Genomic DNA, 15,192 nt, shown 5'->3' with positions numbered 1-15,192 from the left:
ACCATCTCATCTCATCCTCTGTCGTCCCCTTCTCCTCCTGCCCTCAATCTTTCCCAGCTTCAGGGCCTTTTAGGTTTCTGAAAATGTAATTGTTTTTGTTTCGTCACCACGAGGCCAAAAAAAAGCAAAACGAGGAAGAAGCAAAGCTTCTTTACAGCAGACACCATCAGTTGCATCATCAGGCAGTAAAAAGTCAGAGTTGAATGCTTGTGTGGAGGTTAGCACCAGTGTTAACATTTTGTGAAAGAAACAGGCCCACCCAGGCAGACTCACACAGTCTACTCATCTCTGAAGTCCTTTCAAGGCAGGACAGTTTAATAGTAGAGCCTTTTATTAGGGTATTTCATGTCTATTATCAAATGGGGATCCTCCATGAGAGGGAGAATACTCCATTTTCTAGACTTGTTCTGTCCTCTACAGTAGCCATTAGTCTTGTAACTATTCAAGTTAAATTAATTGAAATACAATCAAAAACTCAATTCCTTTATCACACTGACCACATTTCAGGTCCTCAGCAGTCACACAAAGATAGCAGCTACCACGGTGGACAAACAGAACATTTCGATCATCACACCAAGTTCAACTGAACAGCACTGGCCTAGAGACAATTTCTCAAATTTAGTGAGCTGTTTTGTACTTGCACAGTCAGGGTTTAAGTCCAGGTTTTTCGAATGCTAAACCCCATTAGCTTTGCTACTGTCTCTCTGCCACTCATTATTTCTAAGAGATGTGTGGCGGAACAGAAGTACAACCATGCTCTAACACAAGGCAGAGAAACTGAAAACCATCCTCCTGCTTTTCTCATGCCACCCCACGCTTTCCTTCACTGCCACTTAAAGACGAGGAGATGAACTAAGAGGGACGCTTCTGAGGCTTTTTAAACTCATTTTGCATTTGCTGTTAAGTGTTCTGGTGTGGTGGTTTTCATTTCCCTTGAATAAAGGGAGTCTTTTAATGGCCATATTTTATCTGATACAAAAAATGTTTTGTGCCAGGGCCAAAAGTAAACCAGTTATTTTTAGTCACTTTGTTTTAAACTCTGATTCAGTCTTCTGAAGATCAAACCTTGTGAAGGTAGTTTGCCTTTGACTTGGTTAACTCCTGTTTTTTGGTTAGTTTTGTAAATTTAAAGCAGCATGTTAATGAGGAAGGGGTACAGCCTGTGTTTGAACTTCAGCACAAAAGGTTAAGTTCTCCTTTTGTTTTAATACTATATTTTAACTGATACACAAAATTTAATTTCAACATGCAATCAGAATACAAATTCTTTATGAGATAATTTATATCTTCTATTTTTAAGTTCTTGAGCCTCAAGTTCTCCATCCCAACAAATGAAGTTATTTGTTTTGTTTAATGTAATGAGATAGTTTAGATGTACAAAAACCAGAAAGCAATATGACAAACCCTTGTATTATTTTGCGGGTTCATCTATCATCTAGTTTAGTAATTAAAGCATTAAAATACAACTGAAGAGGCACATGCCCTTGCTATACCTAAACTTCTCTCTTGCCCAAGTAATCACTATCATGAACTTGATAATTATTATTACCATGCAAGTCTGTATTCTTTATCTGTATAGGTGTACAGCCCTAAAAATATTCAGTATTACTTACAATTTTAAATGTTAGATTCTATAGATTCTTCCTACAACTTGCTTGTTTCCCATTCAGTACTGATTTTAAGACAGATCTGGGGTGGTACATGTAACTTCAGTTCCTTTTAACCCCTGCATTCAGCCATATGAATTTGCCATCCACTTGCCTCAGCAGTTTTCAAACAGTCACTATACCATCAGAGCTCTAACAAACATCTTTGTGTCTCTGTGTATGTCCCTTGAGGATATGCTAGAGTTTCTCTTGGGCTTAGCTATTTAAACTGTGTCCCTGGACCAGTGACAATTACATCACCTAGGAACTTGCTGAAATTAAGAATCTCATGAATTGGGAGATTGGGACTGACATATATACACTACTATTTATAAAAAATGGCTGTCTGGGGAAGCCTTACAAATAGCTGTGAAAAGAAGAGAAGCGAAAAGCAAAGGAGAAAAGGAAAGATATAAGCATCTGAATGCAGAGTTCCAAAGAATAGCAAGGAGAGAGAAGAAAGCCTTCCTCAGCGATCAATGCAAAGAAATAGAGGAAAACAACAGAATGGGAAAGACTAGAGATCTCTTCAAGAAAATTAGAGATACCAAGGGAACATTTCATGCAAAGATGGGCTTGATAAAGGACAGAAATGGTATGGACCTAACAGAAGCAGTAGATATTAAGAAGAGGTGGCAAGAATACACAGAAGAACTGTACAAAAAAGATCTTCACGACCAAGATAATCACGATGGTATGATCACTTACCTACAGCCGAATATCCTGGAATGTGAAGTCAAGTGGGCCTTGGAAAGCATCACTACGAACAAAGCTAGTGGAGGTGATGGAATTTCAGTTGAGCTCTTGCAAATCCTGAAAGATGATGCTGTGAAAGTCCTGCACTCAATATGCCAGCAAATTTGGAAAACTCAGCAGTGGCCACAGGACTGGAAATGATCAGTTTTCATTCCAATCCCAAAGAAAGGCAATGCCAAAGAAAGCTCAAACTACAGCACAATTGCACTCATCTCACACGCTAGTACAGTAATGCTCAAAATTCTCCAAGCCAGGCTTCAGCAGTACGTGAACCGTGAACTTCCAGATGTTCAAGCTGGTTTTAGAAAAGGCAGAGGAACCAGAGATCAAATTGCCAACATCTGCTGGATTATGGAAAAAGCAAGAGAGTTCCAGAAAAACATCTATTTCTGCTTTATTGACTATGCCAAAGCCTTTGACTGTGTGGATCACAACTGTGGAAAATTCTGAAAGAGGTGGGAATACCAGACCACCTTAAACTGCCTCTTGAGAAACCTATATGCAGGTCAGGAAGCAACAGTTAGAACTGGACATGGAACAACAGACTGGTTCCAAATAGGAAAAGGAGTACGTCAAGGCTGTATATTGTTACCTTACTTATTTAACTTCTATGCAGAGTACATCATGAGAAACGCTGGACTGGAAGAAGCACAAGCTGGAATCAAGATTGCCAGGAGAAATATCAATAACCTCAGATATGCAGATGACACCACCCTTATGGCAGAAAGTGAAGAGGAACTAAAAAGCCTCTTGATGAAAGTGAAAGAGGAGAGTGAAAAAGTTGGCTTAAAGCTCAACACTCAGAAAATGAAGATCATGGCATCTGGTCCCATCACTTCATGGGAAATAGATAGGGAACCAGTGGAAACAGTGTCAGACTTTGTTTTTGGGGGCTCCAAAATCACTGCAGATGGTGATTGCAGCCATGAAATTAAAAGACGCTTATTCCTTGGAAGGAAAGTTATGACTAACCTAGATAGTATATTGAAAAGCAGAGGCATTACTTTGCGACATTACTTTGCCAACAAAGGTCCCTCTAGTCAAGGCTATGGTTTTTCCTGTGGTCATGTATGGATATGAGAGTTGGACTCTGAGGAAAGCTGAGCGCCGAAGAATTGATGCTTTTGAACTGTGGTGTTGGAGAAGACTCTTGAGAGTCCCTTGGACTGCAAGGAGATCCAACCAGTCCATTCTGAAGGAGATCAGCCCTGGGGTTTCTTTGGAAGGACTGATGCTAAAGCTGAAACTCCAGTACTTTGGGCACCTCATGCGAAGAGTTGACTCATTGGAAAAGACTCTGATGCTGGAAGGGATTGGGGGCAGGAGGAGAAGGGGACGACAGAGGATGAGATGGCTGGATGGCATCACCAACTCGATGGATGTGAGACTGAGTGAACTCTGGGAGTTGGGGATGGATGGGGAGGCCTGGCGTGCTGCGATTCATGGGGTCGCAAAGAGTCGGACATGACTGAGCCACTGAACTGATCTGAATGAACCCCTACTGTATAGTGCATGGAACTCTACTCGATGCTCTGTGGTGACCTAAATGGGAAAGAAATCAAAAAACAGTGGGGATATATTATGGCTGATTCACTTGGCTGGCTGTACAGCAGAAACTGACCCAGCAAAGTAAAGCAACTATATTCCAATTAATAAGGAAAAGAAAAAAGAAAAAAAAAAACAACAGACTCTCAGACCTTTCCAGCCTAACAAATCATAATCGGGTTTTAACTAGATCCTGTGGTGATCTGTTTGTACATCAAGGATTGAGAGGCACTGATGTAGGTATGCCACAAAGTAGAATTGCTGAATTAAAGAGGAGTTCAGATCTTATCAGAGACTTATCAAAATGCTCTTATAGGTGGTTGTGCCACTATAAACTTTGACCAGCAGAGTTTTCTACCTCAAATCCTCAAAATTTGATACAATCAGGATCTCAGTATTATGCCAATCTTTTTAAAAAATTCTATGTCATTTTATTTTCTCTGGTCACTAATTGGGTGTCTTACATGTTTATTGGCCATTCAGGTGTCCTTTCTCAAGAATTACCTTTTTCATTTCTTTTGACTATTTTTCTGTTGATATGTAATCCCATGACTGTAGTCTTTCCCTGATAGCAGTATAAAATGTGCAATAGATCAGCACATTTTGTGCAGCGCAGTCATGCTTTCCACTTCACGCACTATTTATATCCTCTAAAGAGCTCTGAGGGCAGGGATCATGTACTGCTGTATCCCCTGGGATCTAGCACACCCCTCACAGATGAAGGGCAGTGAGATTTGTATTAAAGTAGCCAGCTCAGAGGAGAGATCTGGAATGGAGATATATAATGAGCATCATTAGCATATAGAAGAGATTTAATGCAATGGAAACGAGTAACATCAACTAGGAAGGTTGTAGAGAAATGAAAAAGGAAGATTAAATCCTGAAGGGCTATAGCATTTAGGCAAGGGAGATCTTCAATGAGGAAGGAAATTCTAAAGCTATCAAGCAAAAGACAAACTTTGATTATCTAGAAATCTAAATGTTGCATAGTAAAGGATACCATAAGCAAATCCAATATACAAACAATAGACAAGGGGAAGAAACTTATAATGGAGATGACAAGAGTCAAGATATATGTAAAAGCTCTTAAAAACTGATAAGAAAAGTCGGGTTAACTGTAAATTGGTTAAAGGATATTAATAGCCTATTCACAGAAAAGGAAATCCAAATAGCAAATAAATATATTTTTTAATGCTCAAATTAATTTATGTTTAGGAGTATTATTTTAAAAATGAAAACAGGAAAAGATATTTGAAAAGAACAATGACTGAAATATGGAAGAAAGGGTACCCCCTCACACTTTGGTGACAAAATTAATAAAATAAGCCTCAATGAAATGAGGCAGAAGCTATATGAAAGTGGAGAAATAATTAGTAGAGGATGGAATAAAAGTGGAAAGGGTAATGCTGACAAATCTCTTGCTAATAACTGAAAAATTGTTCAAAATATATGAATGGGCATCAACAGAAATAACCAACAATAGAAAGAGACCCATATGATTTGTAGATTAAGAATTCATTAGCTATAAAGCTCAAAATGATTATGTTTAAAATGTTCAAGGTAATAAAAAGACAACTCTGAAAATTTCACAGAGAACAAAAAATATTAAAAGGCAGAGGAAAATTTGAAAAGAACCATATGGAAACTGTAGAACTGAAAAGTATGACATTAATAACTCAGAATCAGAAAAATAATAAATTGGGAAATAGGTGAGAAGAAAATATCTAGGAGAAAAATACAAAGAGATTATAGAGAAGAGTAATTAAAATATAGACTATACAGTTAAAGGTCAAATACATGTAAACAGAGTTCTAAAAAGACAGAGAATTATGAAAAAGTAGATTTGAAGAGAATTTTCCAAATGAAAAAAGGTAGCAAGCAATAGACTGAGGAAGATCTGCAGACACCAAGTAGGAAGAAAACCAGCCCTCGGTATATTATAGGGAAATTGCTAAGAACCAAAGAAAAACATAAAAAAATTTTAAAGTGTCTGCTGCTGCTGCTAAGTTGCTTCAGTCGTGTCAGACTCTGTGTGACCTCATAGACGGCAGCCCACTAGGCTCCCCCCATCCCCGGGACTCTCCAGGCAAGAACACTGGAGTGGGTTGCCATTTCCTTCTCCAATACATGAAAGCGAAAAGTGAAAGTGAAGACGCCCAGTCGCGTCCGACTCCCAGTGACCCCATGGACTGCAGCCCACCAGGCTCCTCTGTCCATGGGATTTTCCAGGCAAGAGTACTGGAGTGGGGTGCCATTGCCTAGTGGGAAAAAAATGCATATTAAAATATAGTTAATTTCTTAACAGAAATGATAGAAATAAGAGAACACTGGAAATAATCCTCCAAAGTGCTGAAATAAGTAACTACCAAGCTAAATTTCTGTACCCAGCAAAAGTACCATTTACTAATAAGGCAAATAAAAGCTGAACAAATTAATCAAGTGGAGAACAACTTAGCATTTCCCTGGTAGTGCAGTGAATAAGAATCCTCCTGCCAATGCAGGGCACACAGGTTTGATCCCTGGTCCAGGAAGATTTCACATGTCACAGAGCAACTAGGTCCATGTGCCGCGGCTGCTGAGCCCACACCCTAAAGCCTGCTAGTCACAACTACTGAACCCACTTGCTGCAACTACTGAAGCCCAAGTGCCTAGAGCCTGTGCTCCTCAAAAAAGAGAAGCCGCCACAATGAGAAGCCCTCATACCACAAGGAAGAGCAGTGCCTACTCACCACAACTGGAGAAAGTCCATGCAAAGCAATGAAGACCCAGTGCAGCAGAAAGTAAAATAAATTTTAAAAAAAGTAGAAAAATTTAGGAATTATGAAAGGGTCTTCTTTGGTCTAAGAAAAAAATCATCCCAGATGAAAACTTGAAAATACAGGGGAAAAAAAGATAAAAAGCAATAGTAAAAATATACAGTTGACCCTTGAACAAAATGGGTTGGACTTACACAGGTCCACTTACAATAAACTTTCTTTTCCCCAGTAAATACATACTAAAGTATACTAATGATCCACAGTTGACTGAATCTGTGGATATAGAACCATATATAGGGAAAGTGAAAGTGTTAGTCACTCAGTCATGTCCAATTCTTGGCGAGCCCATGGACTATAGCCTGCAAGGCTCCTCTGTCCATGGAATTCTCCAGGCAAGAATACTGGAGTGGGTTGCCATTCCCTTCTCCAGAGGATCTTCCTGACTCACAGACTGAACCCAGGTCTCTTACACTGCAGGCAGATTCTTTACCAGTTGTGCCATTCTGCCCTTGGACTAAAGTATACTAAATGATCCACAGTTAACTGAATCTGTGGATATAGAACCACATAGAGGGAGGGGTGACTAAAGTTACATTCAGATTTCTGATTGTGTGGGATATTGGCCCCCACAGCCTCCATGTTGTTCAAGGGTTAATTGTATATTTAATGAACAATGGCTGTATAAAATAATACTTTCTTGTGGGATTTAAGACTGATACATGTTTAAAATCCAATAACAACAGCATATAGGTTGGTAGAAACTTAAACAGATTTAAAGAGTTCTAGGTTCTTGTGTTGTCTCAGATTAGATCAGATCAGATCAGTTGCTCAGTCATGCCCGACTCTGCGACCCCATGAATCGCAGCACGCTAGGCCTCCCTGTCAATCACCAAACTCCCGGAGTTCACTCAGACTCACGTCCATCGAATCAGTGATGCCATCCATCCATCTCATCCTCTGTTGTCCCCTTCTCCTCCTGCCCCCAATCCCTCCCAGCATCAAAGTCTTTTCCAGTGAGTCAACTCTTCGCATGAGGTGCCCAAAGCACTGGAGTTTCAGCTTTAGCATCATTCCTTCCAAAGAAATCCCAGGGCTGATCTCCTTGCAGTCCAAGGGACTCTCAAGAGTCTTCTCCAACACCACACTTCAAAAGCATCAATTCTTCGGCGCTCAGCTTTCTTTACAGTCCAACTCTCACATCCATACATGACTACTGGAAAAACCATAACCTTGACTAGACAGACCTTTGTTGGCAAAGTAACGTCTCTGCTTTTGAATATGCTATCTAGCTTGGTCATAACTTTCCTTCCAAGGAGTAAGCATCTTTTAATTTCATGGCTGCAGTCACCATCTGCAGTGATTTTGGAGACCAGAAAAATAAAGTCTGACACTGTTTCCACTGGTTCCCCATCTATTTCCCATGAAGTGATGGGACTGGATGCCATGATCTTCGTTTTCTGAATGTTGAGCTTTAAGCCAACTTTTTCACTCTCCACTTTCACTTTCATCAAGAGGCTCTTCAGTTCCTCTTCACTTTCTGCCATAAGGGTGGTGTCATCTGCATATCTGAGGTTATAGATATTTCTCTCAGCAATCTTGATTCCAGCTTGTGTTTCTTCCAATCCAGCGTTTCTCATGATGTACTCTGCATATAAGTTAAATACGCAGGGTGACAATATACAGCCTTGAGGTACTCCTTTTCCTATCTGGAACCAGTCTGTTTTTCCATGTCCAGTTCTAACTGTTGCTTCCTGCCCTGCATACAAATTTCTCAAGAGGCAGGTCAGGTGGTCTGGTATTCCCATCTCTTTCAGAATTTTCCACAGTTTATTGTAACCAGTATAGGCAAATTCAAAATTATAGTAGGATATTTTAACTTACCACTTTTATAAATGCCAGGCAAAAATTCAGTAATAATAAATAAATTTAAATAATTTAATAGCAGAATAGTTCTAATGAACATATGTAAAACGTTGATCTAATAACTTAATCTAATGAACATATGTAAAAATGTTGATCTAATAACTTAAATTGGGATTTTTTTTCATGTGCACACTGAACATTTATGAAACTTGAAATGTCATAATGACAATATTGTATCATAAAAAGTAGGTTCCATAATTTTGAAAGAATTTAAACTCATGTTCTATGAATGCCATACAATCTAGATATCAGTAACAAAATAATAATAATAAAATCCATGTGTATTTGGAAATAAATATACTTCAAAGTAACCTGCAGGTCACAAAGACAACAAAATGATAATTTTGGAAATATTTTCTATTGAATTGTGACGAAAAGTCTTCATTATCAAAATTTATAGGATGCAGATAAAGATTGTTATCATAAAAGCTAAAACTGATCAGCTAAGCAACCTTCTTATAAAGATGTAGGAGAGGAATAATAGCAAAATAAACCTAAATAAAGTACAAACAAGGAAATAATAAGGATAAAAGGACAGTAGAAAACAAATGTACAACAGAGGATCAAAAAAAGCCAAAAACTGATTTTTGTAAGACAACTGAAAAACTTCTAGTGACAGTAACTGAGAATACAGAGAAGGCACTAACCAAAACCAAGAATGAAAAGAGGATATCACTATCAATCCTGCAACATTAATACACTCTTAACATATGGATTATTTTATAAAAATAAGTTTGAAATGGTAGGTGAAATGGACACATACCTAGAAAATCACAACTCTTCAAAGCATATTTTTATAATCTGAATATTCCTGTAGCTATTAAGGAAACTAAATCCATACCTCAAAGAAACATCAGACATAAGGTCACTACCAAGGTTCTATTAAACATTTAAGAAATAACGCAAACCTTACCTGTGTTGTAAGGTCACCAAAAAGTTAATGACAAAAGCTGAAACAGACCTTAAAAAAAATTTATGGACCAATCCAACTGATGAAAATAGATACAGAAATCTCAAATGAATTATTAGCAAATAAAATCCGGGAATATAATTTAAAAAATATTACATCACAATCAATTCGGGCTCATTCCAGAAATGTAAGTATTTGGTTAAATATATGAACATCAGTCAATATAACTGAGTGTTTCTCAAGTGGCTCAGTTGTAAAAAGTAGGAGATATGGGTTTGATCTCTGTTGGGAAAATCCTCTGGAGGAGGAAATGGCAACTCACTCCATTATTCGTGTCTGGGAAATCTCATGGACAGAAGAACCTGGCAGGCTACAGTTCTTGGGGTTTCAAAGAGTTGGACACAACTGAGCAACTAGCTGGCACACAGTGATATAACTCACCAAATGAGAACAATTATTTGATCATTTTTGTAAAATGTAGAAAAATAACTTGATAGTATTCAGCATTCTTCATCATTTTTGAAACAAGTCCTGTGGGAACTGAAACATGCTTCCTTAACCTGATAAAAGATCCAGATTCCAAAGTAAACACCATACCTATTGAAGATTTTCCCTTTGAGATCAGCAAAAGGTTAAATACTGCTTCTATTCATCTTTTGTTGGAATTCCTAACCAGTGCAGAAGGGCAAGAAAAAGAAATAAAATGCTGAAGGGAATGGAAAAGAAGAAATAAAGGGACTAATCATTGCACATGACATATGCAAAATCAAAATGATTTCTATAAATGGTTAATAAGAATGTTTATGTCTGCTAAATAGAAACATCAATATCTACTGATTGCTCTGAAACTTTAGTTAAAACTATTAAAACACAGGTTGCTGGATTCCAACTCTCAAATTTCTGATTAAGTTTTGGGGTGGGGGTCAAGAATTTGCATTCTGCCCAGTTCCAAGGTATCAATATCCATGATATTACCTCTAGTCAAATCACTGTGGATAGATACTCCATTGTCATGGATTATAAGAGTCAACATTCTGAAGGTATCTATTTACCTCAACCTAAGGTAGTGCAACATCATTTAAAATTTTCATATTTGGGGCATCTCAGCAAGTAGATTCTGAAATGTATACTGAGGCATCACAGATAACTGTGAGTAAAGGGCATGGGTGCTTAAGACAGACTCCCTGAATTTGAATACTGCCTCCTACTTAGTGACTGTGCGTTCTGTCACTTGTAAAACAGGAAAGAACTATCACATGATTGTTAAAAAGATTAAATATATATAGTTTAGATGTATGCCCAGCACACATTAAGTACTATGCATGAGTTTAATGATTAAGTAAAATAAAATAAAAAAATAGGAAAATGAAATCTACTGGATATCTTCTAGAGTTCAGATGCAGACTCATGCATATGTGGACAGATAGTTTATGACCAAGGGTGATATAGAACAGTGGGGAAAGAGGATTATATTTCCAAATGAAAGTGAAAGTGAAGTCGCTCAGTCGTGTCCGACTCTTTGCGACCCCATGGACTGTAGCCTACCAGGCTCCTCTGTCCATGGGATTTTCCAGGCAATAGTACTGGAGTGAATTGCCATTTCCTTCTCCAGGGGATCTTCCCAACCCAGGGATCAAACCCGGGTCTCCCACATTGTAGACAGGCGCTTTACCGTCTGAGCCAACAGGGAAGCCAGATAGTTTAATAAATTGTTTAATAAATTGTTATAAGCACTCATTTTAGCATTACTTGGTAAAAATAAAGATGTATATAATTCTGTGACCCATCAATTTTAACCTTAAGTATATACATCCAAAGAAATACATACACATGTGAAATAGGAGATAAATTCTGATAATCACAGCAGCATCATTTGTAATAGCCTCAAACTAGAAACAACCTGTATGTGCCCAAGAGTAGACAGGATATATAAATTATAGGGTATCCATAACATGGAATACTATACAATGATGATAAAGGATGGAGATACATGCAATTAAATGGCTGAATCTTAAACAGTGCTGATGGAAAGAATCCTGATGATTGCCATAAAAGAAGATATGGTGATTACCTTGGCAGAACCTTTACAAGGAAGGGGAACTTGAACGTTTTCTCAGATTTTGACAATGTTGTTTCTTGATCTGAGTGGTGGTGACCTGGATATTTGCTCTATATGGTAATAGTATTTATATGTATTATTGTTTTATGTTCTTTTCAGTAGGTGCCTTTTCCACAATAAAAATGGTAGAAGAGAAGGTGGAGAATATCTGAAAGGCCAGACTTGTAAGTATTAAACCTGGGTGGGAGGAGGGAGGAGGGTTCAGGATGGGGAACACAGGTATACCTGTGGCGGATTCATTTTGATATTTGGCAAAACTAATACAATATTGTAAAGTTTAAAAATAAAATAAAATTAAAAAAAAAAAGTAAAGGGGAATCAGAAGTTCCAAAAATCCATTATATATTTTCATATAGTAATAACCCAGAAAGTGATGTCACACATTTTCTTCTTCATTGGAAAAGGGAATTGCCGGGAGCCAGCATGAGGAAATCCACTCGTGGCAAAGGTCATGAGGAAGGAGGCTGGACATACGCAAAGGCGGGATCGAGCCTCAGGAGTCCCCCTGGAAATTCTCGAGCATCTATCCTAAAAACCAGAGTCTGCCTACTTTACTACTTTGTGCTCTCACCTACACCTCTGACTTTATGGGGGGCTATCCCCCACCACCTCTTTCGGAGAAGGAGTTAACTTAGAGCTCGTTAAAAATAATTTCTGGGCATGATAGCAGTGTTTCAACCTACAGACTCCTCTGAAGGTTCTCTAGCCTGCCTGACAGGCTTGTCCGGCCACATGTGATTGTTCACAGCCTCCCAACCATGAGAGGCACGAGATGCTTTAAACCTTCTAAAAACAGGTTCTTTAGAGAAGTTATAAAACTATTAGTATAGTATAGTGGGCTGATTAGAAATTGTATTGAAGGGTTTTTTATTTGTTGAGCCAATGTTTACTGCTAAGTCTCCACATCCCCTGCCTTTATACACATTGATGAATATATAGAAAAAATAAGTATTAACCTTGATATTAATCACATTAGACCTTAGGCTAAACAAATTCTTTCCTTAATTAAAACCCACTACACCCTCACCCTATAGGAATGTAACTTTATCTGGTACCTTCGAAAGGTGGTGTCTGTTTTAAGAATAATCACCCCTGGAGAAATAAGTGTCCTGGTTGACTGACCGCTGTCACAAGGAGAGGGTCATAAATTGTCAGCAGGCCCCCTGGCCAGAAGATGATGTAACACCCCCTAAGACCTCTGTATACATTTGTATGAAGCACCTGACTTTAATAAAAGTCAGGACTGCTGACCCCGTGTGACTTTTGTATAACATCTCAGTGTATAAAAACAGACCCTGGAAAAATAAAAAATGGGATCAGCTCCTCGAAATACTGGTCTCCTCACGTCACTCTCTCTCTCAACCTCTGGCTGAGTTTCCATCTGGAGGGCAGAGGCCTGCCAAGCTTACTAATTTTGCCTGGGCTTCTAAGATCCAACCGGGGAGGCCTCAGTGTCTCCTCTTCCATGGGAGAACAGAAGGACGCCTGTGGCCTATGTAAGTGGCGCAAACTTCTTGGCTTGAAGTTTTATTGGTTTTCCGCGTAAACCAAGCTAACTCAGCCTCTTTTCTCCACTGAATTTTCCTGCTGAGCTATCCTCATTATATTACTCTTTATATCTCTAATTAATATTTAATTAAAGCCAGTGTATTCACCGACACCATCTCTCCTTCAGATTTCCCTGGATCCACCAGGGCTGGACCCTGGCAGGGAATAAAACCATTACTGATACTGAAAGAGAACAAGGCTCTGGGATGACATGATCCTACGGAAGAGATGCAGCATTCTGGTGTGCAGAAAGGGGAAGAGGGAGGTAGAAATAAGCAATTGTTGATCCGGTTATTGACCATGAATCATGCTTTAGATATACTGTACCTCCCTGCCTACTATGCTCTCCCCACTACCCCTTCACCTAGCTTCTATCTGTCCCTGAAGAACTCAGCTTAAAGGCCCACTTCTCCAGGAAACTGCAGCTCCTGGTCCCTCCCTCCTAAAAGCTGCTTGCCCCCCAACAGTCAGGGTCACATGGCACAGTACCTCTCTGCTCTTCACCTTGTAGACCAATCTTTCACCTCTACAGGCAAGTGATCCCTGCATTTCAGGCCAAGATCTGGGGCTGACGGTCAGGGCTATAGGCTGGACAAGGCAGAACTGAGAAAACACTGGAAGACTGAAGATGGGCAGAGAGCTCTGGAGCCTTCCATGAGATTCCTCCCTTCAGTGGCCTTCAGGAGGGGGAAGCAGAGAAATAAATGAGATTGCCTTTGAGTTGGGACTCAGCACATGTTTCCATTCAGTCTTAAACTAGCCTGTTCCACAGAATTGAGTACAGCAGTTATTACCAACCCCACACTACAAACAGGAAGCTCAGACCGTGAGAAAGAAAATAAACACCTTATTCCAAGGTCAGAGAGGCATAGCTGGATTGCAAATCCTAGCCTCTGTAGCTCACAGTCTGACTATAGACATGAGGAGAATACACAGGAAATAACAAAGTCATCTTTTGTCATCCCAGACCTGGGTAGATACAGATGCTGTCCTCAAGTATGGAAATGTATAGGGTTTCCAAACCTTGTTTTGGGAAAGAACCAAAGGCAGGGAGCCAAGGCAATGAGTAATCAGCCCCCAGGCAGGGAACTGTTCCTGCAACCCAGACCCCTAGCGCACCGTGGACGGTGGCTATCATTCATCTTTCTGACTCAGGAGAAGCCCCTAAGAATCAGACATGCAAGTCAGCAAGTGTGTACGGAGTAGCTGCTCGGAGTGCTGAGCAGCTATGGAATGCTACCATTGCTATCTATGGGGGCCTATGGCAGCGGGCAGGACAGTCAAGAGCCATGCCAGCCTCAGGTCCAGCACTGGCTGGGCAACTTCATTTCCATTTCTTACTCATGAAGACATTCACTAATTAAACATATGTTTACCAAGGAACCCATGCACTGAGATGTGTTTGGAAACAGTGGTACCCACTTCTGCATGGCAATGCTCACCACTTTCTAAATCCCTGACCCGTATCCTGGTGTATGTAACGGTGGACTGCTATAGGACAGAGACTCCTCAAACAAACCTGTCCTTCTTCAGTTCTACTCCTGGCACTCTCATTGAGCTAGAACAGTCCCTGTTCATCGAGCACTGAACTGAATGGTCAGTCAGTTCAGAGCTCCACCCCCACCATCAGCTGAGTTACTTCCAAGAAACTGTGCTCTGATCATCTGCCTAATGGAAGAGAGCTATAGAGTGACTAGCCTGGCCTTGGGTACCAAGTTTAACTGAAAGGACATTTTTCCAGACCTCAGGAACCTTCCCAAAGGCATGGAAACTCTGTGAGGACACCCTCATGTCTCAGGCTCCCAAAGTCCAAGAGGCCTCCCATACTGCCTGATGGGCTGGGAAACAAGGAGAGCAGTCACCGAAGAGACCATGATCCTCAGCTTACTCCTGAGGCTGCTTTGTCTGCTGATTTGACCATTTCTGACAGTCTCAGCACCAAAGTTCAAAGGCCTGTGCTGCCCATAAAGAAGAGGTCCACACATCCCA

The sequence above is a fragment of the Bos mutus genome, chromosome 1 (genome assembly GCF_027580195.1).
Source record: "Bos mutus isolate GX-2022 chromosome 1, NWIPB_WYAK_1.1, whole genome shotgun sequence".
Taxonomy (NCBI): Eukaryota; Metazoa; Chordata; class Mammalia; order Artiodactyla; family Bovidae; genus Bos; species Bos mutus.
Note: the sequence above shows the minus strand (reverse complement) of the source record.